This window comes from Triticum urartu, chromosome 4 (genome assembly GCF_003073215.2).
Source record: "Triticum urartu cultivar G1812 chromosome 4, Tu2.1, whole genome shotgun sequence".
In the NCBI taxonomy this organism is placed as follows: Eukaryota; Viridiplantae; Streptophyta; class Magnoliopsida; order Poales; family Poaceae; genus Triticum; species Triticum urartu.
In genome coordinates, this window is record NC_053025.1 from 341487809 (window position 1) to 341505641 (window position 17833).

Consider the following 17833-nt stretch of genomic DNA (forward strand, 5'->3'; position numbering starts at 1 on the left):
ATTCATTCACGTATCACTATCTAGCGATCGTGGACGTGCATCGCTTGAACATAAATCAATATCTACTACGTACCGTGGCCAAAGGTACAATATCGATTCAATGCTATAAAGATTGGACACTCACGTATCACATTTTTTATATTTAAATAAAACTTTTCAGTTGTGCATGCCAAAGTTACAGTGATGTTTCTTCAAACAACCAATGTAGCTATCATGTACATGCACCATTGTTACTCTTGCATTCAAAATCATTAATCTTGGATGATTTAAGGTTCTATTATGAAGTAATATATGTAATATTCATATATGAATTCAACGGGTACACAATTTATGAAATGGAGGCTATGTAATCATATGAGGTAACACTTTTAAGTAGGGACTACAATATCCATTTGTTTTTGTGCGCCTCTACACTAACATGTCAATGCATTATGTTTAAAGTAAATAACCAATCGCACTAAATTATCTATTTACACGAGAAATACATAGGCTGAGCATTTGATCCCTTTTATTGTGAATGCGCCACTACAACCGTATGACTGGCCGCGCCCGTGTGAACGTCCAAGTTATCGGCGCATCATCATGAGTTATTGTCTTTTTTTTCTGGGTTGGACTTCACACCAGTTATTAACTACGGACGCGTGCCCCGTGTACAGAGTCTCGCATGACCTTCCTGCTAGCACGGTCCAAAATTATTTGAAACTGGATACGAACGATCCCGCGGGCGGCAAAATCTCCCGCCTCCTTCTAAAATTTCCGCCACCTTAGTCCTTAGCATGCGAAATTCCCCTTTTGTCCTTGGTGCATGGAGACCAATAGTTACAATATCGCCCTCATCTACATATTAGTAGGGTCTGCTTTGGTAACTTCCAGTTCCCCCCACTACACGGCACCCCCATTTCTTCTCCCCCTCCCGCAAAAATGACTAACTCCACAACACCAGAGCATCTTACATCACACCGTCCGTACTTCATCAGCCTTTCTCCCCTCCCCTCTTGAAACCCTAAACTGCTCATCCACTGGCGTACCAGAGCCCATTCACTGCCAGTGGAGTCCACCTCGCCGGATCTGCTTCTGCGCCTGCATCTACCCCTCCCACCTCCCCTAGAAACAAGTAGATTGCTCATCCACCACTGTAACCACAGCCCATTCAGTGCCGGCCTTGTCCACGGTGCCGGATCTGCTTCGTCCACACCCCCCGTAGCTGCCCCACCGACGCCCCCATCTATGGCCTCTGATCCTCTTCGCCGACACCTTCCTCAACCCTACCGGAGCCGCTTCGCTGACACCATCATCAACCCCACCGGAGTAGCTTCGCCTATACCATTCTCGACCCTACCGGGGCCGCTTTGCCAACTCACAAGTCCACGACCTCAGATCCGCTTCCTCGCACCCTCATCCAACCTATCGGAGCAGCTTCTGACGCCCCGTCCACCATCGCAGATCCGCATCGTCGACACCATCCTTAACCCAACCCCCGGAGCAGCTTCACCTACGCCCTCGTCCACGGCCACAGATCCGCTTCGCCCACACTGTAGTCCAACCTACCGGTGCCGCTCCACAAACACCCTACTCGACGGTTCTAGATCTCCTAAGAGGATCCTGACAGCCAGCACAGTGTCATCACCCTTGATGTTTCTAACCTGATTCCCAGCGTCTGGCAAGATGCCAAGCACCCGCCGCGGCCTAGATACTTGTCACCTTTAAACCTGTCCAGCATCACTTGCCCGATGTACTTCAAATATACTAACAGGTCGCTGTTACCTGTTATCCAGCTGGCAAAAATTACAAGGACGATGTTTCTTCTGGATCTAACAGCTTGGCCAACCAAGATCCTGGACGGAGGCATTGTTATGATCTTGTAAGTGCGTCTCTCTCTCTCTCTCTTGTATTGTTCTGTGCCTGCCAGCATGCTTTGCTAGGATTTTCGACCAGTAATCCCTTTGTGCAGACAATGATTTCTACTATTGGCTGCTAAGTTAGATATGTAGATGTCATACATGATACTACCTCGTACCTCCGTTCCTAAATATAAGTCTTTCTAGAGATTCCACTATAGGCTACATATGGAGCAAAATGAGTGAATCTACACTCGAAAATGCATCTATATACATCTGTACGTGGTCCATACTGGAATCTCTACAAAGACATTTATTTAGGAACAGAGGCAGTACATTACACAAAATCGTAGGTGGCATGTAGGAATTCTAGTGCACTACATTAGGCTCCCTTAGAGTGCCTGCTAGTCCGGCACACAGAGTCATGGCGAGTTTATGCTACGCACACAATCATTAATTGGTGGTTTAAATATGCGCAAGGGATATGCAATGTATTATCATGTAGGATGTCAGAAATTAGCCGTGTCAACTTGCAGATAGGGTTACACAATGAGAAAGTACAAGATGTATGTGGCGATTTCATGGAACATCACAAAAAAAGGAGAGGCAGTGGTGAGCCTATACAGTGTGCTATGGTACGCCACTCCTCCATTGCAATCATCGTGACATGTTATTTGTATGTCAGTTCTATTGGCCAAGTTTCTTAGATACAGTTATTACGAGTTATCCTAAGAAAATAAGCACCTGTGAATATAAGCTCCATGTAATAAGCCAACTAGTTGTTTTCATTGTGTTTTCAGCTTATCTTTGCTATGATAAGTGAAAAGTCTAGATTGCATTATATTTTTTTTCATTTTGCTTCCCATACGAAAATTAATTTGACTTGCAAACATCATTGAACCCAGTGTAGTAATTAATATGATAGGAAAACAAACCATCACTATTTGCTCAAAATGCAAATACAAAGATACCATCTACTTGGCACAATCTACTTTGGTCAATGTTTTCCATAGAGATCCCATTGCCTAATTTAAACGAAGAATGCATGACCCACATTTAAATGAAGAACAATTATTTATTGAAATTTGATGGTCCAAGTGGCTGGTTATTATCATATAGCAGCACCACCTGAAACCATCATATAGCAGCAGCAGTAGCTCATAGAAACTCATCATACAGTAGTAGCAGTAGTGTGCAATTCATCATATACCAGCAGCAGCTCATAGCAATTCATCATATAGCAGCAGCAGGAGCAGCTCTAGCAATTCATCATATAGCAGCAGTAGGAGCAGCTCATAGCAATTCATCATATAGTAGCAGCATGAGTAGCTCATATCAATTCATCATATAGCATCAGCAGCAGAAGCTCATAGAAATTCATCATACAGCAGCAGGAGCAGCTTATAGCAACTCATCATATAGCAGTAGCTGCAGCTCATAGCAATTCATCATATAGCAGCAGCAACAACTCATAGCAATTCATCATATAGCAGTAGCAGGAGCAGCTCATAGCAATGCATCATATAGCAGCAGCAGAAGCAGCTCATAGCAATTCATCGTATAGTGGATCAGAATGAAAATTTGGCAAAAAATCACAGGAGACCCTCACCTTGTTGGACGAGCTCGTCCTTCAACAGCACCTCAAGGCCACGCCCTGGGAGGTGGGGAGGTGGAATAAGGTGCCTTCTGCCGCAGTGTGGCATTAGCCGTAGTTGTGCAGCGCCTGCCGGACTAGTGCGTTGGATGAACCACAATGGAGCACCTGCTGGACACCATGAGAATGAGGGGCGGCGCCAGAGGGAGGAGTAGCCAGGGAGATTTGCCCCTACGCGCCGGCCATGTAGCCTACATAGCATCATCGAGGACCAGGCAAGATGGGACCAGTGGCGACGGTTCGCTGGAGGAACCCTAGTGCTGCAGGCATGGGATCGAGGTAGAGGGAAAGGGGAGAGGAGATGCAAGTGGGCAGGGCAATGAACGCTTGCGTGTTTGTTTTTACTTGAGGGTGAGGTGTGACGCGGGCGTCGGGAGTTGCATTTTGAGTGTAACATAGGCAGACAACAGAGTCATTTCACTATTCCCCTTCCCTTCAATTTTTAGTGAGGTTCTACCCGAAACACCCCCCTCCAAATCGAAATTAGTTAAGCCCAAGCCCATAACTCAAAAATGACTTCTTTACATCTTTTATGGCTTATTTTGACAATAAGCCCTGAAAAGGCGAAATAGAACTGGCCCTTAATGATGAGGACATCAATACCATTGTTACACCCACAGCCCCTACTGTTACATATACTGGACCAATTACTAGAGCTCGCGCACGCCAATTAAATTACCAGGTACTTTCGTTTCTTGGTAATGATTCTAATGTTCATGAGATTATGATGCTGCCTAAATTGGATACATTTGTTTTGCTTTCAAATGAAGGGCCTAGCTTGGAGAAGGATGAACATTGGAGCAAGAACACGCATGGAGTTGATGGCATGCGCAAGGGGATCAAGAACGGAGTTACAAGTGATGATTTCAGGACTTTGAAGCCGCCATAAGGAGTGCATGAAGCCATGGACGAAATATACAAGATGCCACTTCATAATATTCGTCCATAGGCTATTCTAGGTGCTGTGTCACCTTATTAATGGGCCAGGCCCATGTAATTTCGAAATACTTAAGTATAGGCTATTTTTAGAGTCCGTATGTGTGGGGAAACAAGAGTTAGGGTTGGTTTCGGACCCCACCCTCAAGGGCCACGAAATTCCCCTCTCTTCCTCCATATATACAGCCCTTAGGGCGTCGTTTAGACTTTGGGTTTTGTTTAGATTAAAAGTTCGCCATAGCTGCAACTTCTCGTACTTCGTTTGTGTCCAACGACCAGACCAAGACGTCACAGAACCCCACCTTGATCAATAAAGCTTTCATCTTATATTCGCAATATCCAGATTGCAATCTCAGTTTCTTGCTTGTTCTTCGTTTGCTCGCAGGAAACAGGCCCTCGTGGTCAGGTTGATCGTGCTCCGGCGTGGTCAATAACCCCTCGGAAGTTGGTTTAGCGATTGCTAAGGCGCGACGTCTCGCACGTTCGTAGTCGGATCGTCAAGGTCGACTCCCACAGGAAACGATAGCCACCATCTCATCGAAACATCGGGACACCTTTGCCTCTATCACTTAACCTGCAATTTAATTGTGCGTGCAATGATGAATCACTCCTGCCTGCTATAGTGTACATTTAGGCATCACCATACATGGCATAACCTAATACATGTGCATTCCATTGTAGAATCTGGAATATGCAATGTTTATGTTAGTTCATACGCTGCACATGATGTTTAAATGCCCCTTAAATCTGGACAGTCAAGTGATGGTCTTTAAACCTCCTTCTTTGCTTCTTTTCTTGATATGTAAGATTTGCTCACACATATGTTCAATTGCTTGTTTGCATTAGCCAGCCATACTAGGACTGTTTGCTTTGATTACTTGCTGTTCTTGACCTAACACTCTAACAGAGCTTTTCTACGATTTAAACACTAAGGGCTGCTGTAGTGGGGCCTTTTCTAACTCATAGGTGACATAAAGGTTTGGCTATACACTAAAGTAGGCTCTCCAAGAGTACCTGGAGATCCAGTTCGAAGGTATGCCTAGTTTTTACATAGTGTAGACATAGTAAATGCTCATTTCATTGTGTGCAAGTGCAAGAGATGCGGCGTGTTTCATTATGTGGTGTTGTTTTTTTTGTAATCTCATCCTTTTGTGTTCACAGACTGGAAAGTATGCATATTTATCTTCCAAGGAGATGAGTGACTAGTTTGTGTCACCTTGTAGAGGGGGTGCAATGAAGATAAGATTGAGGATTTCCAAGTACAAGATGGTAGGAAGGAGCCTTGCAAGAGAAGTAGGAGCTGCGCTGAGCCTCTTCAAGCTGTTAAGGTAAGTCACTGTATCCAACTCAACAGTTTAATTCCTTGCTTGTTTTAGGCATAGTTAATTTGCTCTTTTCAATTGCTTTATTTGTCCTCAGCTAATGAGATGCCCAAAGAATGATGCCTGATGTTGGGTACTTGTATAACTGTTAGTTGACATAATTAAAGGCCTTACCATTTAATTACTCTGCCAAAGTGTGCCTGAAGCTTTGAAGTGTATTAACCAACTATTATTGCATGAGGCTCACAATCTAGTTTATACTAGGCTAATGATTGCATAGTTTTGCTTGCTTCAGTATGTTTGTATGAAACCCTCTGCTGTTCATTATGCTCCCTAAGACTTTAATTGAGCTACAGAATGGCCAACTACTTGCTTACTTCTACACAACATGCTGTCTAAATTTGTAACTTGTCTGTGTTTTGGATTGGGCCCCAACATCATGCTCCTCTGGTGAGCTAAGAGAGATTTCTGTATGCAGGCTGCACAGACTACCTTTTTTATAATCTTTAAAATATCACCTGCTTATGCTTCATGACGTGTAACATTATTGTTAGTACTGTTTTGCCATGTACAAAATAGTCTGTCTTGCTCACTTCACTGTTGTAACTATATTTTTGCCCTAGTCACGTGTACTTACAAAAACATTTCAAGAGGAAGTGACATCAACACAAAGATCTGCGAGCAGTGCGGCATCGCCGTTATCGAATGACTATGGATTGGAATTGGAATGTGCTGATGTTCTCAAGCATCAACTAGAGGTGGCAAAGACAACGTGTACATGATTCTCAACATACAATCAACAAGTGGAGACTGGACATGCAGGTATTAGATGCAGGAGTCAAAAAATGAAACAAGAACTGAGGTAACAACGAAGGAATTGGAGATTTTGCAGACTGAAATTTGTGCTATCTAAATTCGGCCAATCCTATTTTCTGAAGAGATTATAGTTCAAATGGTAAGTTATGTTGATGCGCGTCCATGATGTAGGAGCTGTATTTGCCCAGTGTATGTAACTTGCTGTTTGTGTATGTTTTATTATCACTGGTGCCGAACCATAATGTGACGCCCCGAGTCCGATGCGCCAGGTGTCTTCCAGTTTTTCGCTGTTGTTGCCTTATCTTTTGCTTGCGCGTTGCATCCGGCCATGTCATCATCCGCATTGCATCTGCATGTTTTTGAAACTTGCATCCGTCCAGGTTCCCCCAGTTCTCTCTGTTATCTGTTCTGAGCCCAGACAAACTCGCACGCGCCCGCGGCACCTCCAAACTATTATTTTATAAGTGGTCGGAAAATGTTCTCGGAATGGGATGAAAGTTGGCGTGCTGTCTTATTATAGTGTAGATAGACCGCCTGTCAAATTTCATCGCATTCGGAGTCCATTTGATGCCCCAATGGATAACTATAGCGGCATTATAGTCGGTCTAACGTCGGACGTTTTCGGTCTCCGAAAACTGTTGCCGGGCTTTCCCTCTCTTTCCTCCCTAGACCATCTACACAACCCATTACCAACCGCCAGGCCCCTTGTCTTTGTCGACCTCTCTCAGACCCCCTCGCGTGCGCGTCCGAAACTTGCCCCGAACCTGACCCGCTTAGTCATCACCGATGGGTCCGGGTCATCTCCAAACATCCCAAAGATGTCTCCATTCACTTATTTGAACTTCCCAAGCCTATTTTCTCGACCGTCTGATGTAATCAGAGGGTCCTAAGCTAATTCTACTTTCCCTATATATAGTCCACCCACTTACTAAATCAGATTATACCCCAACCCTTGTCCCATCCATCCATCCCATCCACCGCCACCCCACCTTCTTGCTCGGTCCCCTGCCCAAGCTCCCGATCCAACCACCACCCGCAAACGCCGCCACCTGGTCTCCCTGGGTTTCAACGCCGGCCAATCCCCACCGATTTCCATCGATCCATCCATCCAACTGCATCTCCCAGCACCACCTCCTCGATCCCCATGTCTGTGAGCCACACCACCACCTCCAGCACTCCCCTCAGTCCACCCAGCCACCAGCGCTCCACCTCCCCCGCGCACCCTGGCTCCTGCCTCCTCCCTGGCCGAGGACAGCCACCCCCAGAGCTCCACCCCGCCGGCCGACGAGGCCACGACCGGGCTGGACCTCGTTGTTCCTCCCCTCGTCTCTTTCCCTTTTGGTTCTCTCCTCCCCTTCCCTGGCCTCTCTCTCCGTAGGAGACCGCCGCCATGGTCACCCGACCTTGCTACCATCCATGGAGCTTCGCCGCCACCAACGGAGCTTCAGGGTCTCCACCGACCGGGTCTCGCGACCCTGCTCTCATCCTAGGTCTCCCTCGCGCCGCCATGGTCACCCGGAGATCGATGAACCCCGCCGCTATCAAACTATGTCGCCACGAGGGAGTCATCGCCCCGCCAAGTCCCTTGCGGGAGTGAACTCGTAACCAAGTCCCGCAGTCCCTGATGTCGTTGCGTCTTCTTCCCCTTCACTGCTCATGCGAGAGCCATGCCCAGTGCTCAAGCCCGTGCTGCATCTCTGCTCAGGAACGAGCTCGGCGCCGTCCTCTGCTTCGCTTGCACGATCCCGCTGCTGCCTACTTTGCTGCATCGAGCAGTGCCACCGCCGGAGTTCCTCGTCATCGGGAACCGCCTCCCCGACCCTCAGACTACCCGATCCGCCGCCCGCTGGTCTCTTGCCTCTGCGTCGCCCCGCCGCCATTGAACGTCGTCTGCATCGCCAGTATCTGCATCTTCCGCATCGAGCGGGTGCTCTCCTGCTCGTCTCGCTCGAGGCTCTGCTCGATTGGCTGAGCCACGAGTTGACCCTGCCTCCTCTCTGCTCGCCCGCGTGGGCCTCCCCAGCTGCAGCCCATCCTCTCCACCAGCCGGCCCATGAGGCCTGGTGAGCAGCCCCCGCCCCTGTGCACTTTTGGGGCCGACCAGATTCGGCCCATATATGTTTTCCCCTCTGTGGCGAATTTAGTATTTTTCCAGAGGACACTAGTTTTGCAGAAAACCCCCTAGTGTTCATGCATATCATATCTCACAAGCTATGCATCATTTCTAAATAACTTATATATGTAAAATGCTTAGAATTTCATCTAGTTTCATAATATGCAACTTTCAACCATGTTTAAAATGTTTAAAATGATGTTTGCATTATTTTGCTCAAATGCCATGCTAAAATGTTTTATTTCATAACTTAATAACCGGAGCTCCAAATTTAATAAACTTTATATGTAAATGGGTAGAAAAATGCATAGATTAACATGGTGGCATTACTTTGCATGCTTAATAACTCTAAAATTGTGTATAGGGTAGAAAAGTACCAAATCCATTATTTCTGGCCTCATTTAAACTTGACTAGATAGTTAGTTTACTTATGCTTCACCTCTTGCCATGTTTAACAACATTTAATATTGTTGAGTTCATAAACAGGAGAGAACTAAATAATCGAATGTGGTGTTTTGTCAATATGCATCCCGTTGCATATTGAGCTCCACATAATTTGTAGTTTTGTTTGTTGCACTTTGCCATGAAATGCATATTTAAACCAGACATGCATCATACCTGGTTGTGCATCATGCCATGTTTATGTGATGTTTGTTTACTATGTTGCTTGCTTCTTTCCGGGTTGCTTCTCTCGTTAGCTCCGGTTCTATTCCGGAGTTGTGAGGATTCGTTCGACTACGTCCGTTTGTGTTCTTCATGGACTTGTTCTTCTTCCTTGCGGGATTTCAGGCAAGATGACCTTACCCTCGATATCACTTCTATCTTTGCTTGCTAGTTGTTCGTTCTACCGCTATGTCGCGCTACCTACCACTTGTTATATCATGCCTCCCATATTGCGATGTCAAGCCTCTAACTCACCTTCGTAGCAAACCATTGTTTGGCCATGTTACCGCTTTGCTCAGCCCCTCTTATAGTGTTGTTAGTTGCAGGTGAAGCTGAAGTTTGTTCCAAGTGGAAACATGGATATTGTTGGGATATCACAATATCTCTTATTTAATTAATGCATCTATATACTTGGTAAAAGGGTGGAAGGCTCGGCCTTATGCCTGGTGTTTTGTTCCACTCTTGCTGCCTTAGTTTCCGTCATATAGGTGTTATGTTCCTTGATTTTGCGTTCCTTATGCGGTTGGGTGTTATGGGAACCCCTTGACAGTTCGCTTTGAATAAAACTCCTCCGGCAAGGCCCAACCTTGGTTTTACATTTTCCTAACAACCTAAGCCTTTTCCCTTGGGTTTCCGGAGCCCGAGGGTCGTCTTTATTTACCCCCCGGGTCAGTGCTCCTCCGAGTGTTGGTCCAACCTGGGCGATGTCCAGCGCCCCCTGGGCAACCAGGGTCTATACCAACCCGACGTCTGGCCCATCCGGTGTGCCCTGAGAACGAGATACGTGGGACTCCTATCGGGATTTGTCGGCACATCGGGCGGCTTTGCTGGTCTTGTTTTACCATTATCGAAATGTCTTGTAACCGGGATTCCGAGACTGATTGGGTCTTTCCGGGAGAAGGAATATCCTTCGTTGACCGTGAGAGCTTGTGTTGGGCTAAGTTGGGACACCACTACAGGGTATAAACTTTCGAGAGCCATGCCCGCGGTTATGTGGCAGATGGGAATTTGTTAATGTCTAGTTGTAGAGAACTTGACACTTGACTTAATTAAAATGCATCAACCGCGTGTGTAGCCGTGATGGTCTCTTTTCGGTGGAGTTTGGGAAGTGAACATGGTCTTGTGTTATGCTTGAACATAAGTAGTTTTAGGATCACTTCTTGATCACTTCTAGCTTCTCGACCATTGCGTTGCTTCTCTTCTCGCTCTTATTTGCGTATGTTAGAGACCATATATGCTTAGTGCTTGCTGCAGCTCCACCCCATTACCCCTTTCCTACCCATAAGCTTAAATAGTCTTGATCTCGCGGGTGTGAGATTGCTGAGTCCTCGTGAATCATATATACTTCCAAACAGTTGCAGGTGCCAATGATACCAGTGCAGGTGACGCAACTGAGCTCGAGTGGGAGCTTGATGAAGATCTTGATCGTTGTTATGCGTCTTTTCTGGTTGATCAGTAGTGGAGCCCAGTTGGGATGATTGGGGATCTAGCATTTGAGGTTGTCTTCTTTTATTTTGGTTTCGTAGTCGGACCTTGATTGTATTCTGGATGATGTATGTTTAACTTGTTATTTGTGTGAAATGGTGATTGTAAGCCAACTCTTCATCCCATTCATATTCGGTACATGGGATTGTGTGAAGATTACCCCACTTGCGACTAAACCACCATGCGGTTATGCCTCTAAGTCGTGCCTCAACACATGGGAGATATACCCGCATCATGGGTGTTACAAGTTGGTTATCAGAGTCATCCCCGACTTAGGAGCCCCCTGCTTGATTGAATCGCTGACGATGTTGAGTCTAGAACAAAATGTTTTGAGTCTTAGGATTATATATATCGGAGAGTAGGATTCTTTTTACTCCTCAGTCCCTTCGTCACTCTAGTGAGGTCTCCTGACGTAGTAGTTTTGACTTTTCTCTCCTCAATTTCATGAAAAAAATTAGGATCACGCGGGTATCTTGGGATCGTTCCAATATTCTTGTGACGAGAACATTGTTCTTGGTGCCTCCTGACATTTAGGGGTTGTGGCAGTGTCTCGGGGAGTTGAGCTCTGAGATGTTGTCGTCACAATTTTATTGTTGTAGTTCTGGTATACCTGAGTTCGCCTGTAACACCCATGATGCGGCTATATCTCCCGCGTGTCGGAACACGACTTAGAGGCATAACCGCATGGTAGGCATGTCGCAAGAGGGGTAATCTTTACACATCCCATGTACTAAATAAGGAAGGGATAAAGAGTTGGCTTACAATCGCCACTTCACACAATACATAAATATAACATACATCATCCAGAATACAATCAAGGTCCGACTACAGAACCAACATAAATAAAGACAACCCCAAATGCTAGACCCCCGATCGCCCCAACTGGGCTCCTCTACTGATCATCCGAAAAAGACACATAGTAACGACCGGAATCCTTGTCGAACTCCCACTTGAGTTCGGTAGCGTCCCCTGCACTGGCATCGTTGGCACCTGCATCTGTTTGGAAGTATCTGTGAGTCACGGGGACTCAGCAATCTCACACCCTCGCGATCAAGACTATTTAAGCTTAAAGGGAGGAAAAGGTAGTGAGGTGGAGCTGCAGCAAGCACTAGCATATATGGTGGCTAACTTACGCAAAAGAGAGCGAGAAGAGAAGCAAAGCACGGTCGAGAAGCCAAAATGATCAAGAAGTGATCCTGAAAACTACTTACGTTCAAGCATAACACGAGACCGTGTTCTCTTCCCGGACTCCGCCGAAAGAGACCATCACGGCTACACACGCGGTTGATTCATTTTAATTAAGTTTAGTGTCAAGTTCTCTACAACCGGACATTAATAAATTCCATCTTCCCATAACCGCAGGCATGGCTTTCGAAAGTTCAAACCCTGCAGGGGTGTGCCAACTTAGCCCATCACAAGCTCTCACGGTCAACGAAGGATATTCCTTCTCCCAGGATGACCCGATCAGACTCGGAATCCCGGTTACAAGACATTTCGACAATGGTAAAACAAGACCAGCAAAGTCACCCGATGTGCTGACAAATCCCGATAGGAGTCGCACGTATCTCGTTCTCAGGGCACACCAGATGGGCAAGAAGTCGGGTTGGGATAAACCCTGGTTGCCCAGGGGGCGCCGGACATCACACAGTTTGGACCAACACTCAGAGGAGCACTAGCCTGGGGGTTTAAAATAAAGATGATCCTTGAGTCCGCGGAACCCAAGGGAAAAAGGCTTAGGTGGAAATTGTAAAAGCAAGGTTGGGCCTTGCTGGAGGAGTTTTATTCAAGGCGAACTGTCAAGGGGTTCCTATTATAACCCAACCGCGTAAGGAACGCAAAATCAAGGAACATAACACCGATATGATGGAAACTAGGGCGGCAAGAGTGGAACAAAACACCAGGCTTAAGGCCGAGCCTTCCACCCTTACCAAGTATATAGATGCATTAAAGTAAATAAGAGATAATAATGATATCCCAACAATATCCATGTTCCAACATGGAACAAACTCCATGTACACCTGCAACTAGCAACGCTATAAGAGGGGCTGAGCAAAGCGGTAACATAGCCAAACAACGGTTTGCTAGGAAAGGTGGGTTAGAGGCTTGACATGGCAATAAGGGGGGCATGATATAGCAAGTGGTAGGTATCGCGGCATAGCAATAGAGCGAGCAACTAGCAAAGCAAATATAGAAGTGATTTCAAGGGTATGGTCATCTTGCCTGCAAAGTTCTCCATGTTGACGAAAGTTTGGTCCTTGTAAGCGTACTCAACGGGTTCGCTCGATCACGAACTCGTCTCTGGGCTCTACCCAAGGCAAGCACACAAGCAAAAGACCAACAATCAATCAGAGTGCAATGCGCAAGCAACATGATGCAGAACATGGCATGATATGCGGGATGTGATATGCAATGCATATGCATGCTTTGGAAAGGAAAGGTTGAACCAGGCCTCAACTTGTCAAACCAAGTGCGCCGCTGGAAAGATGAGTTGATTTCGGTCGAAATCGATATAAAGATCACCGGAATAGGATGCACGGTTTGCAAATGGCAAGCAAAACAATAATTTCACAATTCTGCGATTAACAGCACAATGCAATCTAGAGTGCAACAAGAAACAAAGCCACCGCACTCCACCATAGCAACAAAGCACATGGCAGTGATCTACTCAAGATGCTTGAGAAAAGATGAACACTGAGCTACGGCTAAATCACACAAGAGCAGGTTGAAACAAGCATGGCAAAAGTGCAAAAGATATCAGCATCACAAACTTAGTGAAAATACTAACATGTCAGGAATTAACATCAGGAAGCAATGTTTAGAGCAAGCAAACAACATGCTATAGGAACAGATCATAGCAAACAAAGGCATGGCATGTAGCTACTCAAAGCATTTAAAAAAAGTCCCTTACTGACCATAAGCCAAAAAGGATTAGAAGATATAATGGAACCCATGTAAACATAGCAAGTTTCGTTAACAAATTCAGACTTAGCAGAAAACTGGGCATGGCATAAACAGAAATATGAAGGCATCTTTGCGAGCTCGATTCACTCATCACAAAGCCTTGCATGAAAAAATACGCATACTATCAGCAAGAAGACATGATCATGAGGCTAACCAAAGCAAGAACAAGCTCATAGCATGCATGGATCAACTAAAACAACCTTGGCAAAATTGATTAACACGTAAACAATCTGCCAGGAACATTTTATAGCAACAGTAGAGCAAGATTTAGACGTGCTAGGGCACTCCATAATTGCAAACAGGGGCATGGATGGATAGATCATAACCATATGTCAAAATCATCCTTACTGAAGGTACTCAAACCAAGCATGTATCTCACTGTAGCATCATGGATACATGGCATAAAAATAACAGCAGAGCAATGACTTAGTGAAATTCTAAGTCCCTGAAATCAGCAATATCACGAGAGCTACTTTGCATGCTTGTGCTAGTCACCACAAAGATCACAAAAATACATGGCATACACCCCTGTAAAGATGGCATGGCATAGCCCAAAACACATGTAGAGCTCAAGTACATATGCAGCACCCAACAATTGTAGCAAAAATGACAAATGCTCATACTCTGCTAAGAATCAGCACCTAACATTTTATAGCACTCTTGCATAAACGATTTGGGCATCAATATGGACTCAAACAAGCATGTCACAATGGTACAAAATGAAGAGCACATCATGGTGAATATTTTGATATATCATGCATGCAAAATGGATCTACAGATGAGGAGTTATGGCATGTTGAACAGGGCTCCAGAGAGTACATATTTTGGGACTTAGTGAAAAGAACGGGGTCAACCTCCGGTTCAGATCTAGGGTTGACTTGCACAAGGATCTAGTATTGTCTAGATCTTCTCCGGAAAATGTTGTGGTGGCCGGAGTAGAGGCAAAAGGTGGCCGGAGAAGGCGGGTCCGGGCCGGATCTCGCCGGATCTGGCCGGATCTTGATGTGGGACGCCGCGGGGAGGCGACGCAGGCGACGGGCGGCGGGGAGCGAGCAGGACTCCGGCGGCGGTGTCGGTGATTCCGGTGGGGGAGCGGGCTGACCGGTGCGGCGGCGGGGAGCTCGACGTCGGGCGCTACGGGCGGCGCGCTGCGCGCAGGCGGCGGCAGGACGTCTCGGGCTCGGGCGGGCCTGCCCTGGGCCTCGGCGGGCCGCGGCGGTGGAGAAGACCCGCGTGATAGGTGGCGGCGTGCGATAGGCGCGGTGGCGGCGGCGCGATCTGTCCGACCGGACCGGACGTGTCCGGCGGCGGAGAGGGAGCGGGGCTAGGGTTTTGGACCCGGATTTGGAGGAGGGGTGCACGTATTTATACCTAGAAGGAGGTGGGAGTGTCCAAATGAGGTGTAGTTTTTGCCCACGCGATCGTGATCCAATGACGTAGGGCATGGAAGGGGATTGGAAAGGTTATTGGCCCGTTTTGGAGGGGTGTCGGGCTGCAAGACACACAAGGCCTTTACGGTTCCCCGGTTAACTGTTGGAGCATCAAACGGACTCCAAATGACACGAAATTTGTAGGCGGTCTACCGGTGGTGTACCAAGGCCGCTTGGAAAATCTCGGTCCATTCCGAGAAAGTTTAGCACCCACTCACGAAAAGAGGCAAAAGGGGGCGCCAGATGACGTAGGAGTGTCGGATTGGAAAACGGGCAACGGGGGAAATGCTCGGATGCATGAGACGAACACGTATGCAAATAAGATGCACATGATGGCATGATATGAAATGCATGACATGGACAAAAAGCAAAACGAACACAAAACCTAACCACGAGGAAATCTCATAACTTAGAGCCGAAAATGGCAAGAGTCGGAGTACAAATATGGTAAGTTACATCCCGGGTGTTACAACACTCCACCACTACGAAAGGATCTCGTCCCGAGATCTAGGACTGAAAGAACTCTAGATATTCGGAACGGAGGTGGTCCTCGCGTTCCCAGGTGGCTTCTCGGTCGGAATGGTGTCACCACTTCACTTTCAGGAATTTGATAGACTTGTTGCGAGTCTTGCGCTCGGTTTCTTCAAGAATAGCAACGGTATGCTCATGATACGACAAGTCTTCTTGGAGATCAATCTCTTCGAAGTTGATGGTGTGGTCAGGAGTCTTGAAGCACTTGCAAAGCTGAGACACGTGAAACACATCGTGCACGTTTGCAAAGTTGGACAGAAGCTCAAGTTGATAAGCCAGATCGCCTCTTTTACCAATGATCTTGAAAGGACCCACATATCTAGGGGAAAGCTTCCCTTTGATATCGAAGCGACGAGTACCTTTCATTGGAGAGACGAGGTAGGCATGGTGTCCGATCTCGAAAGCCAAGTCACGATGCTTGCTATCATAGTAACTCTTCTGGCGTGATTGCGCGGCTTTGAGATTTTTACGGATGACTTTGCACATTTCTTCAGCTTCTGTGATTAAGTCATTGCCGAGAAGTTGGCGTTCACCAGTCTCTGACCATTTAAGAGGAGTACGGCACTTTCTGCCATAGAGAATCTCGAATGGGGCCTTGCCCGAGCTTGCTTGGAAGCTATTGTTGTAGGAGAACTCGGCATATGGAAGACAATCCTCCCACTTCATACCAAAAGAAATGACACAAGCCCTGAGCATATCTTCAAGAATTTGATTGACTCGCTCGACTTGTCCACTAGTTTGAGGATGAAAGGATGTGCTGAAGCGAATGTTGGTGCCCATGGCCTTCTGGAAGGAGTCCCGGAACTTAGAAGTGAAGATGCTTCCACGATCTGAAGATATCAACTGTGGAATGCCGTGCAAGGAGAAAATCCTGTAGGTATATAGCTCTGCCAACTGAGCTGCTATGATAGATTATTTGATAGGAAGAAGCTGAGCCACTTTAGTAAGCTTGTCGATGACAACAAACATAGCATCATTTCCATGTTTTGACTTGGGAAATCCAGTCACGAAGTCCATCTCAATATGGTCAAACTTCCACTCTGGAATGGCAAGAGGTTGGAGGAGACCAGCTGGTCATTGGTGTTCTGCTTTCGCTCTTCTGCAGACATCACATTCATTCACGAACTGAGCAATCTCTCGCTTCATTCACGTCCACCAATACGACTGCTTGAGGTCATGGTACATCTTTGTACTTCCAGGATGAATGGATAGGAGGGAATTGTGCGCCTCGTTCATAATTACTTTACGTAGATCACCTTCAGGAACCACAATTCGATCCTCGAAGAATAGAGTATCTTTGTCATCAAGGCGATAGCACTTGTACTTGGGTTGGCTCTTGGCAATCCCATTTTTCACCTTCTTCACCATGGCATCAAGAAGTTGTGCCTCACGAATCTGATCTTCCAAAGTAGGAGAGACTTGGAGGTTGGCAAGAAATCCTTGAGGAACAACTTGGAGATTCAATTTGTGGAAAGCTTCACAAAGGTCCGGTTGGAAGGGCTTGAGAATTAAGCTATTGCAGTAAGCCTTCCTGCTTAACGCATCTGCAATGACATTGGCCTTGCCTGGAGTATATTCGATATTCGGATTATACTCTTGAATCATCTCGACCCAACGAGTCTGCCTGAGGTTGAGGTTGGGCTGAGTGAAGATGTACTTGAGGCTCTTATGATCAGTGAAGATGTCCACTTTCCTTTCCAACAAGAGATGTCTCCATGTTAAAAGAGCATGGACAACTGCCGCCTACTCAAGGTCGTGAGTGGGGTAGTTCTTTTCGTTGGGCTTCAACTAGCGAGAGGTATAAGCAACAACTTTCTTCTCTTGCATTAACACATCACCGAGACCTTGCAGGGAGGCATCAAAGAAAACTTCGAATGGTTTGGATTCATCAGGAGGAGTCAAAACAGGAGCTGTGACTAAGTTCTCTTTTAGGGTGTTGAAAGCGACGTCACATTTAGGCGTCCAGACATACTTGACATGCTTCTGGAGGAGGCTGGAAAGAGGCTTTGCAATCTTAGAGAAATTTTCAACGAATCTTTGACAATAACTTGCAAGCCCAAGAAAGCTGCATAGCTACTTCACAT